A 17,783-nucleotide genomic window follows, 5' to 3' on the forward strand; every position below is an offset into this window, starting at 1 on the left:
GATATAAATATATTCTGGAGAGGGAAATATTTTAATAATGGTAAAATTTAACAGTTTTTCTGTGTTAGATAAAGACCTTCTACATTTAGCTAAGACTATTGTAAGTACTCCAGGAGAATAATAATGTAAAAAAATCAGGTATAATAATATCTCAATTATACAGAATTATATATCTGATCATATATCATTTCATGAATTCTTGCTTGAAGTCACTGGGATGAGATGTGTTTAAAATTTCTGTAGGTTTTATTTTATTTTTTTATTATTTTTAAAAATGTTTATTTATTTATTTTGAGAGAGAGAGAGAGAGAGACCAGGGGAGGGAAAGAGAGAGAGGGAGACAAAGAATCTCGTGAGGTTCTGCACTGTCAGTATAGAACCCAGTGAGGGGCTTGAACTCACAAACTGTGAGATCATGAATTGAACCAAATTCAAGAGTCAGATGCTTAGCCGACCGAGCCACCCAGACACTCCCAAATTCTGTAGCTTTTAGATTTTAGAAAGGCAATATCTGATTACTTAATACTTCAACACACACCGTAATCAAATCTACTAATATTTCTACTGTAAAATGTATAAGCATTACATTAATGGAATGAATGATGAATATACACAAATTCATGCCAGGACTTATCAGGATTTGTCCCCAGAACTACAGGATTGGGTAGTTTCAATGAATTTTTACTTTTTTTTTGGCAATACTTCTAATTGTTTTTAATGTTTTTATAATTAGATGTATTATTTAGGTGACATTAAAAAGTGTTTTTTAAAAACGTTTCATAAAATATTTATGCTGTCAGGGTACCTGGGTGGCTAAGTCAGTTAAGCATCTGACTCTTGATTTCGGCTCAGGTCATGATCTCAGTCATGAGATTGAGCCCCACAATGGGCTTATTGCTGGCCATGGAGCCTGCTTGGGATTCTCTCTCTCCCTCACCCTCTGCCCCTCCCCTGCTTATGTGTGCACTCTCTCCCTCTCTTTCAAAAAAATAAATAAAAAGTAAAAATAAAAAGCTAAAAAAAATTTAACTTGTCATTAGGACCTCTATTAAATGGATTTTGCATTTAGGTTTCAAAGTTTTTAAAACCATTTTTTTAATGTTTGTTTATTTTTGAGAGAGAAAGAGAGAGAGAGAGAGAGAGAGAGAGAGCGCACAACCAGGGGAGGGCCAGAGAGGGAGAGGGAGACACAGAATCTAAAGCTGGCTCCAGGCTCTGAGCTGTCAGCACAGAGCCCGACATGGGGCTCGAACCCATGAGCTATGAGATCATGACCTGAGCCAAAGTCAGACGCTTAACCAAGTTAGCCACCCAGGAGCCCCTAGATTTCAAAGTTTTTAAATTCAATTCCATGGTATTTAGGTAAGTTAAGATTACATAGCAACAGATCATTGCTTTGTTGAAGTCTTGCTTTAATGAATGAATGATGGTGGTTGAATCATGATTTACACGTCAAAGCACCAGGTAAGCATGGCTGGTCACTGGCATGCTTTTTTTTTTTTTTACTGGTTCAGAATATTTAGTTAAAAGGTAGATTCTATTGAGGTGCTTGAAAGAGATTTGCTTCTTGAAATGTCTCCAGTCTTGTTCACTCTATCCTTTTGCTAGTTGAGTCTATTTTCCCATGTATAATGCAAAGATATATTTTCTCTTAGTCTTTGCTTGACTATAAATAGCAAATTAAGTAAGTCTCTATAAGTGAAATTTGACAATGCCTGCTAACTAACATGTTTTCTCATTTCCATAAACTTTTGCTAAGAACTGATCAGTATAGTTCTCTCTTCCTTGTTCAACCTGCTATCCCAGTAAATTCTTCAGTGCCCTTGGACTTGATTCTCATTCCCTCCTATTTCCCTGGATGACTGATCTGCATTCTTTGAACTTGGTAGAGGCGTTATACATGAAAGAAATAGGCAGGGTTAAAAAAGGAATAGAAGAATCAGAACATGGAATTTCATGCTGGGAGATTTTGGTACAGAGAGAACAGGTGTGGTTATCTTTATATGAGTTGTCTCCAAATGTTTTTCTACTTACACGTGTAAAAAATGTATGTGTAACTTTGGTATTTTGTTCATATTTGATATATGGTTAATAGGATGAAAATGGAAAGTTTAAGCATTTATAGAAAATATACTATTTTCTGCTCTGCTTGCTAAATAGTTACATACAGGGATATAGAAGAAAATGAGTTTCCTTTGAAAAGCATAGTAGCTCTGTGTGATGTAGGATGCTTTATCTCATAAATCAGTGTAGATTTCTATGGTTGTAACTCTTGCTGTGTTGTGGATAGTAACATTTTCACACATATACAAAATGTGTGTGCTATTTTCTGGAAAACAGATTTTTTTAACAATTGGCTAAGAATTAGAAAATTATATGCCTACACTCTAATTTTGCCTTGTATAGAAAATCACTGGAAGCAGTCTGTCATTTCCAGCTAGCTTAATTAATAAATAATCTTGAAGAAACAGGAGATTATTAGCACAGGAATTTTGAGAAGTCAAGTCTTGAGTTAGTCATTTTATATATATAATAGATATAATAGTTATCCAACATTTTTTCTTATAAAATTTAAGTTAAATGTAAATATCTACTTATTGGATATCTTACCATAAAGTTGATTTTTTTTCTAAGATTGTTTACCAAGTAAAACAAGAAGTTTTCTTTGTAATGGCAAATGGTTTGCCTTAATGGTTATGAAGATTGTTAATTTGAAAACAAGACTACAATACATTTGTTATTTAAAAAATTTACATTTTTGAAAGACTTATCAAAATTATATATATATATATATATATATATATATATATATATATGTATGTATATTATATATGGGAAAGGATGATCTCTTCAATGAATGGTGTTGGGAAAACAGGACAACCACATGTAAGAAAATGAAACCAGACCCCATCTTTCACCATATGTAAACATCAACTGAAAATGGATTTAAGACTTGAATGTAAGACCTGAAGCCATAAAACTCCTAGAAGAAAACATAGGAGGCAAACTTCTTAACATTGGTCCTGACAATGGTTTTTTGGATTTGACGCTAAAAGCAAAAATAAACAAGTAGGACTACATCAAACCAAAAAATTTCTTGCACAGCAATGGAAACCAACAAAATGAAGAGGCAAACTACAAAATGGAAGAACATATTTGAAAATCATATATCTGTAAAGAGTTAATATCAGGGCACCTGGGTAGTTCAGCCAGTTAAGCATCTGGCTCTTGAGTTTGGCTCGGGTCATGATCTCATGGTTCATGAGTCTGAGCCCCACATCAAGCTCTGTGCTGACCACTCAGAGCCTGCATGGAATTCTCTCTCTCTCCTCTCTCCCTGCCCCTCCCCCCTACTCTCTCTTTCTCAAAAATAAACATTAAAAAAGAGTTAATTTCTGAAATATATGAAGAACTCCTATAACTCAGTAGCAGAAAACAATCTGATTAAAAAACGGACAGAGGAACGGAATAGGTATGTTTTTAAAGACATTAACAATGGGAGGATCCCTGAGTGGCTCAGTCAGTTAAAGGTCTGACTTTGGCTCAGGTCACGATCTTGTGGTTTGTGAGTTCAAGCTCTGCATTGGGCTTCGTGCTGACAGCTCAGAGCCTGGAGCCTGCTTCGGATTCTGGGTCCCCCCCTCTCTCTGCTCATCCCCTGCTCTCACTCTGTCTCTCTCTATCTCAAAAATAAATAAGCATTAAAAAATTAAAAGAAAAAGAAGACATGGAAATGAGCAGCAAATACATGAAAATGTGCTCAATATGTTTAATCATCGGGGAAGTGCAAATTAAAACCACAATGAAGTATCACCTCACACTTATTAGAATAGTTGTCATCCAGAAGACAAGAGACAACAAAGATTGGTGAGGATGTGAAGAAAAGGGAACATTTATGCACTGTTGGTGGGAATGGACACTGGTGCAGCCACTGTGGAAAACAGCATGGGGGCTCCTTAATTGAAAACAGAGGTACCATGTGATCCAGCAATTCTACTTCTGGGTATTTATTCAAAGGGCATGAAATCAGGATCTGAAAGATAGATCTGCACCTTCATGTTCATTGAAGCATTATTTGTAATGGTCAAGGCATGGAAACACCCTAAGTCTCCATCAATGGATAAATGGATGAAGAATATGTTATAGGGGAGCCTGAGTGGCTCAGTCGGTTAAGCACCTGATGTCAGCTCGGGTCACGATCTCGCGGTTCATGGGTGGGAGCCCCGCGTCCCGCTCTGTGCTGACAGCTAGGAGCCTGGAGCCTGCTTTGGATTCTGTGTCTCCCTCTTCTTTCTGCCCCTCCCCAGATCACACTCTGACACTCTCTTTCTCTCTCAAAAATAAACATTAAATTTTTTTTGGAAAAATAATGTTATGCACACATGCACACACACGTACATACACACAGTAGAATATTATTCAACCACGAGAAAGAGAGAAATTCTACCATTTGTGATAACATGAATGGATCTTGAGGATATTGCTAAATGAAGTTAGCCAGAAAGAGAAAGACAAATACTGCATAGCATCTGTGGAATCTAAGAAAAAAAAACATCGAACTCTTAGAAACTGCACAGAAAAGTGGTTACTAATGGCATAGAAAACTGGTTACTAAGGGTGGAGGAAATAGGGAGAGGTTGGTAAAGGGTATAAACTTTCAGGTATAAAATGGATGCTATAGATGAGGATCTAATGTAAATCACGATGGTTAGAGTTGATAACCATATTGTATCATTTAAATTTGCTGAGAGTAGCATTTAAATGTTCTCACCAAAAATAATAAATAAGTAAGCAAATAAATAAATAAAGTGATGGATGGCTTAATTAAGTAGATGCTGCTATAAATCCATTCACAATGTATACATATATCAAATTACCATGATGCACACTTTAAATATCTTCCAATTTTGTCAATTATACATCAACAAAGCTGCAAAGAATAAAGTGGAAAAAGAAAACGAAACAAACAAAAAAAGCCAAAAGAAAGATTTATTGTAAAAAATTGTGTTTACTCAAATGTGTAACCTTTTCCAGTTTTCTTTGATTCACTAAGCGTGGGTTACAGTTCGTCATTAATGGCATCACTGCTGTAGTTCTAATTATTTTCACTAGTTGACAAAGACTATGTGTATTTTCACAAAGCTAAATGTCACTATAACAGATTAACTTTAAAACCAGTGAAGAATCTCACGTTTGTCTCTGCAGAAGTCAAATCCCTGTCGTAGAGGATTCCAGGCACCATCCCACTTACTGCCATTCCAGTCATACCTTTTCATCCGATCACCTCAACAGTGTGTCTGTTGGATGGAATATGCATGTTTCTACTGTTGTGATATAAAATTCACTGACACTTCGACTAACAACTCTATTTAGGAGAGGGAAGTGATTTCGGTACACAGACAATACAGTCTGTTCCCACAAAAGCAGGAACAGCTGAGAGGAACCTTCTTAGGGTTCTGATCATTATTTTCCTTAGTAGCCAAACAGGCAGGATTGTGTTGCAGGGAGTGGTTGACCAGTTGGACCCAATGGCCCAGTGTGACTTGTTTGCCTCACTGGAATCACCCAAATTCTAGATAGCTTTTTGTAGTATTTATGTTAAAGTATAAGTTTCAGAGGCTAATAATATGATCACATTCAAATATGTAAAAAACATGCTTCAGATTGTTATTTAATTTATTAATGAAGAAACCAGGGGGGTGGTAAATCCCATTCAAAAGAAAAGTTGTTGGACATATTGTGTATAGTCAGTAGAATAAATAATGCTAGAATAAGATTGCTAGATAAGATACAAAACTGGTTAGTGTCCTGCAGAGCAATAAAACTATAACCTTTATTAACTTTACTGTCAGATGGAAATGATTTGCATCTCTAGCAGCCAAAATCACTTAAAACTTATTAATCTTCTGTAAGTCTAACTTTAAGCAGTCTTGGCCTGACAAAGGGTAAGTCAACCAAGGGTACATTAAATGATTAGGTAATATTAGGTTGGGTCTATTTGACAATGCATCATTGTAATATTGAAACCACACCAATTTTAGCTCTATTTTCAAGTATCAGATAATACTGTATTAACAATTACCATTTATTATAAACTGAAACCCTCCCCCACTTTTACCTTTTAATTTTTTTGGAGGCAGAACTACATTTTCCAGAGAACCACCAAATCCTGAGTTTCCATGGTATCATCATGGACTGATACATACAATTGTCTATAGGGTTTTGAAATAACTTTTAAAAAGAATTGGCACTTCTCTAATTTTGGATTTGCTTTTTTTACATTAGCAACAGGTAACGTTATAGCAATTTGCTTACATTTTAGTTTAATTTTGTACTTTCCAATTTGAGTAGTTTTAGGATGCTGGGATAGTTTTCTGGGGCCCAGACAGCAATGCTAGAGATGGTCAAGTTCAAGGAACTACATTGAAAACAATACTGGAAAAGAAAAGAGAGTGTTGCACTTCCACAATAGGTATCTATGTTTCTAGTTATTTCTTCAGTTTGTAAGCTTTGAAAACAATGATGAAATCTGTGTAAGTCCATGGTACATGCGTTAGTATTATATTCAGGGAATTTCAGAGCTTAAAAAATATATACATATAGTTACGGGATTTATTTTGCTAGGTAATTTTGCCAGAAGTTTACTGTGGCTGTGTTTTCAACACCACATTCTAGCTTTGGAACGAGTAAGTCATGGATATAAAAGACACGGTATAAGGATTACAGTCAGTGGTATTGTGATAGCATTGTATTGGGACAGATGGTAGCTGTCCTTGTGGTGAGCAGAGCATAATGTACAAACTTGTTGAGTCACTGTGTTGACCTGACACTAATATAACGTTGTGTGCCAACTACACTCAAATTAAAAAAAAAAAAAAAAGGAGAGCCTCAAATTCAGTGTAGCACAGAATGGAGAATGGCACTGCTATTGAGAGCAAAGGGAAATGAAAGGATAATAGTTTCAGGAAGGAGTCCATGTTAGGCATGTTGAATATGAGGTGTTGTTTTGGAGGAGAAGGAGGTCAGAGAGGTAACCCAGTCTAAGTGCTTCATAGTACAAATGGAGAAACTGAAAGTCAATTTGGGCTTAGAGGCCCAACTGCAGATACATATGCATAAGTCATCAGCAGGTGGAGATAAAGCTTTGGGTACGAATGAAGGAAGGCAGACCTTTGGCAAATAACTACATTTTTTGAGACAGAAGACTAAGAAACCAGGAAAGGGAGACAAGTTAACATGTAGGATTAAAAAAAAGGTCAGAGCTATGCCTTACAAATGTTGAGTATTGTTGAGCATTAAGTATCTTTACATCTCAAAGTAGGAGTAAAGGCCATTGACTTTTATCCGTTAACTCATTTAGTAGCTTTCTCACTCAAAAAGTATTTATTGAAGTCTCTATAATATTCACAGTCCTTTGCTAGGTATTTAAGATATGATAACAAGTAAAAGGACAGGTGTGATCCATGTCCCTGCATGGCGTTCAGTCTTGTGGAGGAGAATAACAGATATATATAAAAGAATCACACACATAAATATTTTGCAGGTGTAATAAGTACTAAGAATGAATGATTCAAGTCACTATGGCATTGGAGGATGTGGGGGGTACATGTGAGGGGCTGGGTGGTGGAGGACAGAGAGTCAAGAAAGATCTTCCTTTAGATTATGATCTTTTATTCAAAGTTTATTTATTTTTGAGAGAGAGAGAGAGAGAGAGAGAGAGAGAGAGTACACACATGAACAGGAGAGAGGCTGAGAGAGAGGGGGAGAGAGAGAGAGACTCCCAAGCAGGCTCCATGGTGTCAGCCCAGAGCCCAACTTGAGATTCCATCTCAGGAGTCATGAGGTCATGACCTGAGCCAAAATCAAGAATCAGAAGCTGAGCCACCCAGGCACCCCAAAGTTATCTTTTAATTTGGAGCTCAGATGAGCAGTTTTGAAGGAGACATAGGATGGTAGCCTTAGGGACTATATTTTTTTAAAATATGTTTTGTTTTTGTTTTTTTATTTTGTTTTCAGGTGGAAGAATCAAGCACAGGGGCCTTTAATTCACTTGTGAGGACCTTCGAACTATTAAATTCTGCATTTTCCCAGACTACACCATTATGGACCCCTTCTTGGGAACCCCACTCACAGATATCTGTATAATTATGATGTGGTTGTAATTGGCCAGAGACTCTTACTGGGATTTGGTACAAGGGACAGAAAATATCGCTTATGTATATAGCATCCCTAAGACCATAGAGCCAACAGCTGGTGGAGCTAAGCATTGCATGATGTTTCCAAGGCTTCAGCTCTTTCATGGGCCTGTAACCATCATCCACTGACAGAGATATTGTTCATTAATCAAAAGCTAATTTAAGACTTTAGTTTTTCGTTGATCATTATTCTTTTCATGAGCATAGGTCTCAATACATGGTTGATTCGAAATAAGTAACTAGAAAAATTACTATCGTCTATTAAGGTAACTTGCTTCTGACCACATTTAATGTGCATAATTCACGTGCATACTTTTTGCCTGTACGAAATATAACCAATATGGATCAGGAAAAGTTCAACTCATTTATAGCAACAGACATTCAACACCCCCCACACTCAATTAAAACCATAATTGTCATTTGGTAATTACAAGGACTCTATTTGAAAAAGCATTTGACAAGCAACAAGATGAATGATCCAGAAGTACTATGATAAAGGAGCACTGGTAGGTGACAAATCCTTCCCTTTCTTTGAGTAACTAAGGCAAGGGCTCATTTTTCAAATATGACAAGATTGCTTAAATAGCTAGCATTTCTCTCTGGGATATTTGGGATGTCATACCATGAGAAAAGACAATGAAAAGCCATTTCATATTGTGAGTACTCCCTGCCAAAAGGAAAGGTATTTTTCTTAATTGGGAAGATGAAGGTATTTGCTCCTTATTAAGGACCTGAAATAAATACAAAGTTAGATCATTTTTTATAAGCAAAAGGAGCTCTAGAAAAGATGTTGTCAGAGAAATCAATTTCAAAGATAATCCTTAAGATTAGAAAACAGTATATAAATCTCTCCTTCTTTGAGCTAGATCACTGCAAAACAAAGAACATTTCAAGTGTACAAAGTAAATTATTTAAATATAACATGGTACATTCTTTTTATTTATTTTTTAATTCAACAATAGTGCTATCATTTCTCTGTTCGTTTTGATTATCATACATTGAATTTTTCATGACTAAGTCATACATTCACTTCTAAAGTTTGGAGTTTGTACAACCATTAAATAAAAGCGCAGTTATTTTGTGTACTTTTTATCTTATTGAATGAAGTAAAGAAACTACAAGACACCCATGCTACTGTGACTGTAATGACTTTTGTTTGATAATAAGTCTTTGGAATAGATGATTTTCAAACTCCAAATTAACTGCAGATTCTTATACACTCAAACTTCTGGATACCTGATTCCTAAAATTAAGAAGAGGGAAGTTGCTCCCAAATTGCATGAAGTTAAACAAAGTAAGAAATTCATTATTAGGGAGATGAAAATTATGATATTTAGTCCAACGAGCTTAGAGTTACTATGTCTTTTACACATCGACCAATTCTTTAAAATTTTACATTCCCAAACATTTCCCCTTACCTAAAATTATTTTATTGGAAGAATCTCGTATAAAAAGAAGACATGAAAAATAGAAAATAACAAAGCATCCATTCCATGCCCATCCTCCTATCCCATTAACGGCCAAATGAAATGGTGACTATTGAATGGTGTATATGGAAAGCCACAAGGATTAGTTAAAAATTTTTTTTAACATTTTATTTATTTTTGAGAGACAAAGAGACAGAGCGAGAGTGGGAGAGGGGCAGAGAGAGAGGGAGACACAGAATCCGAAGTAGACTCCAGGCTCTAAGCTGTCAGCAACAGAACCTGATATGGGGCTCGAATTCACGAACCGTGAGATCATGACCTGAGTCAAAGTTGGATGCTTAAACTGAGCCACCCAGGGGCCCCACAGTAATTAGTTTAAAGGCCGGTACAGGGAGGTGGGAGGCACAAAGTCATGGGAAGTCCCAATTTCAAAATCTACCCCATTTCATAGGGACCTAAGATATCCAACAACCATCTAATCATGCATAAGATTTATTTTGGAACAAAAATGTTTAGGGAATGATTATTTGGAGGCCTCTGGGGACGAGAGCATGTACGTATATTTTTAGCGGCTGAATGTGGCAAGGACAATAATTAAGTTTTTATGAATATGGAGCTAGGTACAGAGCACAGCTTAAATCTCAGCATCACCTTAAAGGGAAGAGCAGGTAGGGCTGGGGGTGGAGATGAAAAGTAGGGTACACAGCTGAGTGTATGTGGGGACGGGAGTGGCTGACAGGTTTGCCATTTTGTGACCTCCCCGAGCTTTCCACCGATGACTTGGTTACTCCCAAATGTATTTAAATGGGGAAAGCAAACATTTTATTTCAACACATTACATAAGGCTTAAAAAATGCTCAGAAGCCCTTACAACATACTGATTGAAATGAGTATGGGCCTCAGATGACGTCTGTTTGTTTTTTCAAAAGTTGGTTTTGACAGAGATTGAGATCCTTCCTGAGTGTGTGTGGGGCTGGTACCATCCATGGGAAGATCTAATAATATACATAGCAGAGCTGACTTATGTGTGACACAATTTCCACCAGCTCCACAGTATTATCTACTTCAGATGATTACCTTCTTCAGTTTATTACCTACCACTATTATCTGTCTGACTCTGCCATGGCCAGGACTGATGCATGGGATATATTTGTGAGACTAAAATTCTTTCAGAAAGTTTGCTAAAGAAAAAGAAACATAAGAGGTATCTATTGTTAATAAAATACTGTCATTATGATTTGAAAGTCAAACCTATCTAGCAGAGGCAGCTAAATGATATTATTTGTTAAATACTGAGAATTCATCAAAAAATGCATTTTTATGATTATAGAAACGATGGAGCTGCTCAGCCTCTTACATTAGATACCATCCAGCCATGAACTATTGCATTTAAATTCTAGAACTTGTAGATGGCATTCTGAGATTTTACGAGTGCCTTGGAATCTTAAATACTCTCTTTTGGAAAAAGCTAGTCTTGAATTACCTACTCTGGCTGGTAGCTAAGGTACTGGGTTTCCCTGCCCCTCGCCATTGTTTTGTTTTGTTTTGTTTTGTTTTGTTTAGAGACAGAGACAGAGACAGAGGGAGAGGGAGAGGGACGGAGGGAGAGATAGAGAGAGAGAGAGAGAAAGAATCTTAAGCAGGCTCCACACTCAGCATGGAACCTGATGTGGGGCTTGATCTCATGACCATGAGATCATGACCTGAGCCGAAATCAAGAGTTGGATGCTTAACCAGTTGAGCCACCGAGGTGCCCTACAGTTATTTTTTGTTGTTGTTTTTCAGGCATTCAAATGATGAGTCAAAGTATAACTTTCTAAAAGTTAAAAAGTGAACATAACTGTCATAGAAGTAAAAAAAAAATGACCATGTGTCCAAAATTATTTTATTAATAAATAAGGAAGGTAGCAAGTCTATAAAACTGTTTAAAGAATATGTGAGAAACTGAATACGTACAGGCCTTTAAAAAGGAAGAGGGGTCATGTCTAGTAAGAAATCACTGCAGCTGAGGTCAACGACGTTGCTGCCTGTGTTCTCTGGGATTTTAATGGTTTCCTGTCTCATGTTTAGGTTTTCCATCCATTTTGAATTTATTTTTGTGTATGGTGTAAGGAAGTAGTCCAGTTTTCATTCTTCCTCATGTCGCTGTCTGGTTGTCCCAGCACCATTTGCTGAAGAGACAGTTTTTTGTTTTTGTTTTTTTCCATTGGATACTCTTACCTGCTTTGTTGAAGATTAGTTGGCCATACATTTGAGGGTTCATTTCTGGGTTGTCTATTCTGTTCCATTGATTTATGTGTCTGTTTTTTGTGCCGATATGATATCGTCTTGATGATTACAGCTTTGTAATACAGCATGAAGTCCAGAATTGTGATGCCTCAAGCTTTGGTTTTCTTTTTCAACATTATTTGGCTATTTGGGGTATTTGTGGTTCTATACAAATTTTAGGATTGTTTGTTCTAGCTCTGTGAAGAATGCTGGTGTTATTTTGGTAGGGATTGCATTGAATGTGTAGGTTTCTTTGGGTATTATTAACATTTTAACAATATTTGTTCTCCCAATCCATGAGCATGGAATGTTTTTTTTTTCCCATTTCTTTGTGTCTTCTTCAATTTCTTTTATATGAGCTTTCTATAGTTTTCATCATATGGATCTTTTATCTCTTTGATTAGGTTTATTCCCAGGTATTTTATGGGTTTTGGTGCAATTGTAAATGGGATCAATTCATTAATTTCTCTTTCTACTGCTTCATTATTGGTGTATAGAAATGCAACTTATTTATGTACATTGATTTTATATCCTGTGACCTTGCTGAATTCACATATCAGTTCTAGCAGTTTTTTGGTGGAGTTTTTTTAAAATTTTCTATGTTAAGTATCACGTCATCTGTGAATAGTGAAAGTTTGACTTCTTCTTTGCTTATTTGTATGCCTTTTATTTCTTTTTATTGTCTGATTTCTGAATCAAGGAGGCAAGGGAAATTAAAAAAATGAACTATTGACACCTCATCAAGTTGAAAACTTCTGCACAGCAAAGGAAACAATCAAAAAAGCTAAAAGGCAACTGATGGGATGGAAGAAGATATTTGCAAATGAAATATTGGATAAAGGGTTAGTATCCAAAATCTATAAGGAAATTATCAAACTCAACACTGAAAACACAAATAATCCAGTGAAGAAATAGGCAGAAGACATGAATAGATACTTTTCCAGAGAAGACATCCAGATGGCTAACAGACACATGAAAAGATGCTCAACATCACTCATCATCAGAGAAATACCAATCAAAACCACAATGAGATACCACCTTACATCTGTAAGAATGACTAAAATTAATAACTCAGGAAACAACAGATGTTGGCAAGGATGCAGAGAAAGGAGAACCCTTTTGCATGCTTGGTGGGAATGCAAACAGGTGCCGTCACTCTGGAAAACAGTATGGAGGGTCCTCAAAAAATTAAAAATAGAGCTACCCTACAACTCGGCAATTGCACTACTAGGTATTTATCCAAAGGCTACAAAAAATGCTGATTCGAAGGGGCACATGCAGCCCAATGTTTATAGCAGTGGTATCAACAACAGCCAAATTATGGAAAGAGCTCAAATGTCCATCAACTGACAAATGGATAAAGAAGATGTGGTATACACACACACACGCACACAATGAAATACTACTTGGTGATCAAAAAGAATGAAATCTTGCCATTTGCAACAACGTGGATGGAACTAGAGTGTATTATGCTAAGCGAAATAAACCTGTCAGAGAAAGACAAATATCATATGATTTCACGCATCTGTGGAATTTAAGAAACACAACAGATGAACATAGGGGGAAGGGATGGAAAAATAAGATAAGACTAGAGAGGGAGGCGAGAGACTTAAATACAGAAAACAAACAGGATTGCTGGAGGGGCGGTGGACAGGGAGATAAGCTAATAATGGGCGATGGGCATTAAGGAGGGCACTTTTTTGGGACGAGCACTGGGTGTCATATGTAACTGATGAATCCCTAAGCTCTACTCCTGGAACCACTACTACACTGTATGTTAACTAACTTGAATTTAAATAAATAAATTAAAAAAATAAAAAGGAAGAGGGGTGTTAATATAGTATTGTTATTCTATAGGACATTGTAATTCTTATAGTTTATAGGTTAATATTCCATGGGACAGAGAACCATTACTTTAGGCATTTTCTGTCCAGAGATAACATTGGTGTCTCTACTGACAAAAATCTATACTTTAATAACTAACTTCAAACATCCAGAACTTTAATCAATAGCAGATTGCAAGTCACACAAAGTAACATTCCCTTAGAAATTAAAGTATCCCTGGGCGAATCTTCAAAGACTTCATGACTGCTGCCTTTCCTTTATCTCATTTACAAGTTGTGGATACTTGAAAAAATGTGTATGTTTTGCTATAAAAGGAAGTGAAAATAAATGAAAAATATTCAATCAAAATGCTATTGTGCACATTACTGCTTTGAAATATTTACTTGCCTGGGGTGTGTGAGGGCAGAGAGTATGAGTTCCTTACTGCTGGCCAAATAATCTCCACTTTGCTTAAGGTTCTTGGCTTAGCCTTGTCTAACACACACTGGGAAATTTCAAACTGACTTATTCATTTAGGGCTTGTACATAATATTAACTTGAATTAGAAATCTGTCAGGGGCGCCTCGGTGGCTCAGTGGGTTAAGCGTCCGACTTCGGCTCAGGTCATGATCTCACGGTCTGTGGGTCCGAGCCCCGCGTGGGGCTCTGAGCTGACAGCTCAGAGCCTGGAGCCTGCATCAGATTCTGTGTCCCCCCTCTCTATTTGTCCCTCCCCCGCTCATGCTCTGTCTTGCTCTGTCTCTCAGGATAAATAAATGTTAAAAAAAACTTTAAAAAATCCATCAATCATAGTATTTATGGAGTTGCTGAAAAATAGCTCACATGCAAATCTGTTCTCTTTAATAATAATATGCTTTGATGCACTGCTTTTTTCCAAAGACTTTATTGTGTGTCTGCTGACATCAAAGTGGTTAGGGTGACCACAACTGTTATATTAGTGTATTCATTTAGAGCAAATATCTTTTTATATACTCAACTGTCAAAAGTTACATTGCATGTTGTTCATCCAGCCGACAAATATTTAATTACTAGTAAGTGGGATACTTGTCATACAGAAGAATTAAAAATGAGTTTATTCATACGATGAATATCGATTGAGTTCTTATTGCGTGCCAAGCCTTCTTCTAGCAAATGGGTGAAACGTGGTGGGTCAAAGAGAAAAAATACCCTTGCCTGTAAATCAAACTTATATTCTATCTAAATGAGGACACTAACAATAAAATCAGATAGACGCGTAGAGTGAATAGTATGTTCACGGATAATGGAGGCGGGGCCAAGTAAAGCAGGCAAAGAGCGCAATAAGCAGGAGAACTAGGTCCTGTTGGACTGCCCACAGCTTTCAAAACCCATCACGACCCTCCCCCTCTGCCCCACATGCAACCAAACTGACTGGAAGCCAGCTGTTGCCTCCTTTGGTGCCTGTGGTCCTGGAATGCTCCCCGGGGGCCTCATTGCTCAACCACTGCAAGGAAACCTCAAGCCCACCTCCTTTCCCTGCAGGTTCAGCTGCTCTGACTCGCTTAGCGAACTGGCCCTGCGCTCCCCAGACAGAGATATCACGTGATAAACAACTCTCTTGTTCCATCCTCTTGGCGTGTGTATGACGTTACCAGTTGACAAGGGAACAAGTTGTGTGTGTGTGTGTGTGTGTGTGTGTGTGTGTGTGTGTGTGTGTTGGGGAGCGTGAGGGCATCCCAACGCTCTGGCGTGTGACCACACAGGAGGACACAGATTGCTGTTTGGGGAGAGGGGCTGCAGAAGGCCTCCCTAAAAGGGAGCCATTTTAGTGAAAATCTTTCATTTTAGTGGAAGTAGGGATGTGAGTCATGGTGCACATGCTGGAGGCAAGGACATTTTGTGACTCCAAGAAGCAGTGCAGAAGCCGATGAGGCTAAAGTTGAGATGCTACAGTGAAGTGGGGAGTAGAGATGACTGCAGAGGTGTGGTTGGAGGAACAGACCAGGTGAGGTCTGACTGGCCCTCGGTAGGATATTTTGACTTTTTCTCTCAGTGAGATGCAAAGATCCTCGAGAAATTTTGAGCCACCTTACAGTTACGTAGAATAAGAATATTTGAACTTTCAGTGTAAGGGAAGCACCGGTTGCTGTGTTCAGAATAGGAAAGGTTGTGGGCGTGTGTGAGGAGGAATCGCTGGGGAGGCGGGACGTGATAAGGAAGGTGGAACTGACTGGTAGCAGTGGAAGAGGCGAAAGGCCGTGAGATTCTCTTTCTGGGGGGGAATCAGCAGATTATCCTCAGGTATGCTGGAGTGTGGAACGTGAATGAGAGATGTCGGGAATGACGCCAAGGTCTGTGGCCCACGCCCATGAAGCAATGGATTGAGCATCGCATGTCTTCTAATGAAGAAGGGTGGTGAGGTCAAGTGCAATACCAAAAAGTGATGCCTGTTATGTCATAAGGGGTGGTCTTTAGGGGGAGGGATCAATGTGTTCAGGAACGAAGAGGGATATTGTAATATGTGAAAAAAAAAGAAGAAAAACAAAACATTTCAGGCTTGATTTGTCAAGATAGAGAAAAGGTAGAAAGAGAGGGAGAGTGGGGCACCTGGGTGACTCCGTTGGTTAGGCGTCTGACTTCAGCTCAGGTCATGATCTCGTGGTTTGTATGCTTGAGCCCCACGTCGGGCTCTGTGCTAGCAGCTCAGAGCCTGGAGCCTGCTTCAGATTCTGTGTCTCCCTCTTTCTCTGCCTCTCCCCTGCTCATACGCTCTCTCTTTCTCAAAATTGATAAACATTAAAAAAATTGAAAAAAAAAAGAGAGGGAAAGTCCTTCAAATCCAGAGAGGGAGACCCTCCTCAGTTTCTCATGAGAATTCCCTATGGCCTGAATGGCTTTGCTTACTCCGAGTCTCTCGTTCTGTCCACTCCTGACCTTAACAGAAGTTTGCACATAATACAATGTAACTGGTTCCTTCCCTTCAACTAAGGCCACTAATTACCCATAAGTGAGGAGTACTTTAAATTATATGTAATTATATATAAATAAATATTATACATGTATGTATATATATTTTTAAATTATATGTAATTGTATATAAATAAATATTATATATGTATATATGTATATGATTATATATAAATATCATATAAACTATATATAAACTAAATACATTATAAATATATATAAAGTAAAAAAAAAAAAAATATATATATATATATATAAATTAATTTGTGGATTTAAGAACAGTTTGAAGAATTTTTTTTAATAGCTGGATTATTCCCAGTGAAACATCGAAAATATACCCACCATAATGTAATACAAAATAAGCCCTAATTCACTTTTAAAAAGTCAGTCATTCTGGCTATGGAATTTTGGAGCTGGAATTTGACTTTTTATCTGGCTGTGCTGGCATTTCGCAGACATAGCTTGAGTTCAGCAGAGACCAAATCAGAGTCCACATGAATTGGCATCATGACCTCTAAGGACTGAGCTGAAGAGCTATGAATGTAGTTTCTGTTTTTTAAAATCTTCATTTCCAATCTAGTCATTAGACTACAGCAAATGATATTAAATATCAAGAGGCTACAATTCCCTAGATTATATAGGTGCTTGGGGGAGTTTTAATCATTTCCTGATAAAGACTGCAGATCCCTCTGCTTGTTGGATTTCATTATTCACTGGAACTATTTAGATTCTCTCTCTATATAGACAACAAATATGTATACTTGCTGTTGTTGTTAATGTCCACATTGGTTTCTTACCCACTGTCACCTGTTCGTGGTGTTCTGGAATTAGGTAGTAGTGAAGGTTGCACAACTTCGTAACTATATTAAACATCTACTGAATTGTACAGTAAAAAGGATGAATTTTATGATATGTAAATTACATTAAAAGAAAGGCATGATATATATTTTTGAATATCCTACTTGTACAAACTCTTATATCCTGCTGATAGTCTCTCAAGAAAATGTTCTGGATTGCACGGGGTATGTCTAAGGCTTTCTCAAATGCTGTGAGCATATGGGAATTACCGGGACAGTGCTGAATGATGACTCTCATCACGTTAAGCATTAATGCTGGCTGCTCA

Source organism: Panthera leo, chromosome A1, assembly GCF_018350215.1.
Source record: "Panthera leo isolate Ple1 chromosome A1, P.leo_Ple1_pat1.1, whole genome shotgun sequence".
Lineage (NCBI taxonomy): Eukaryota > Metazoa > Chordata > Mammalia > Carnivora > Felidae > Panthera > Panthera leo.